Source organism: Bison bison, unplaced genomic scaffold (genome assembly GCF_000754665.1).
Source record: "Bison bison bison isolate TAMUID 2011002044 unplaced genomic scaffold, Bison_UMD1.0 scf7180017864307, whole genome shotgun sequence".
NCBI classification, from domain to species: domain Eukaryota; kingdom Metazoa; phylum Chordata; class Mammalia; order Artiodactyla; family Bovidae; genus Bison; species Bison bison.
In genome coordinates, this window is record NW_011494879.1 from 9,209,287 (window position 1) to 9,210,971 (window position 1,685).

Sequence of the window (1,685 nt, forward strand, 5' to 3'; positions counted from 1 at the left end):
AGACATCCATAGTTCAGTTCAGTCACTCAGTTGTGTCCAACTCTTTGCGACCCCATGAACGCAGCACGCCAGGCCTCCCTGTCCATCACCATCTCCCGGAGTTCACTCAGACTCACGTCCATCGAGTCAGTGATGCCATCCAGCCATCTCATCCTCTGTCATCTGTTGGGGGCCAGAGTGAGGTACTCCGCCCATGACAAAGGTCATGAGGAAGGAGGCTCGACATACGCAAAGGCGGGATCGAGCCTCAGGAGTCCCCCTGGAACTCCTCGAGCATCTACCCCCATAACCAGAGCCTGCCTACTTTACTACTTTGTGCTCTTACCTACATCTCTGACTTTACGGGGGGGCTGTCCCCCACGACCTCTTTCGGAGAAGGAGTTAACCTAGAGCTCCAGTCAATAAAAACTCTTGGGTGTGACAAGAGTGTTTTAACCTACAAACTCCTCTGAAGGTTCTCTAGCCTGCCTGACAGGCTCGTTGGGCCACATGTGATTGCTCACAGCCTCCCAACCGTGAGAGGCACAAGATGCTTTAAACCTTCTAAAAACAGGTTCCTTAGAAAAGTTAGAAAACTATTAGTATAAGTATAATGGGCTAATTAGAAATTGTGTTGGTGAAGGGTTTTTCATTTGTTGAGCCAATGTTTGTTGCTAAGTCTCCATATCCCCTGCCCTTACACACATTAATGAATATATAGAAGAAATAAGTATTAACCTTTGATATTAATCACGTTAGACCTTAGGCTAAGTAAATTCTTTCCTTAACTAAAACCCACTACACCCTCACCCTGTAGGAATGTAACTTTACTTGGGTGGCGTCTGTTTTGAGAATAATCAGCCCTGGAGAAATAAGTGTCCTGGTTGACTGACCGCTGTCACAAGGAGAGGGTCGTAAATTGTCAGCAGGCCCCCCTGGCCAGAAGATGATGTAACACCCCTAAGACCTCTGTATACATTTGTATGAAGCACCTGACTTTGATAAAAGTCAGGACTGCTGACCCCGCGTGACTTTTGCATAATATCTCAGTGTATAAAAGTAGACCATGGAAAATAAAGAATTGGGATCAGTTTCTCGAAATACTGGTCTCCCCATGTCTCTCTCTCCCTCTGGCTGAGTCTCCATCTGGAGCGTGGAACCCACCATGCTTACTAATTTTGCCTGGGCTTCTAAGATCCGACCGGGGAGGCCTCAGTGTCTCCTCTCCTTCGGGAGAATGGAAGGACGCCTGCGGCCTACGTAAGTGGTGCAAGCTTCTTGTCTTGAAGTTTTATTGGTCCCCCGCGTAAACCAAGCTACTCAGCCTCTTTTTTCCACTGAATTTTCCTACTGAGCTATCCTTATTCTATTACTCTTTATATCTCTTATTAATATCTAATTGAAGCTATCGTATCCTGACCCTCGCCGACGCCGTCTCTCCTTCGAGTACCCTGGATCAGCCGGGGCTGGTCCCCGGCAGTCATCCCTTTCTCCTCCTGCCCCCAATCCCTCCCAGCATCAGAGTCTTTTCCAATGAGTCAACACTTCGCATGAGGTAGCCAAAGTACTGGAGTTTCAGCTTTAGCATCAGTCCTTCCAAAGAAATCCCAGGGCTGATCTCCTTCAGAATGGACTGGTTGGATCTCCTTGCAGTCCAAGGGACTCTCAAGAGTCTTCACCAACACCACAGTTCAAAAGCATCAATT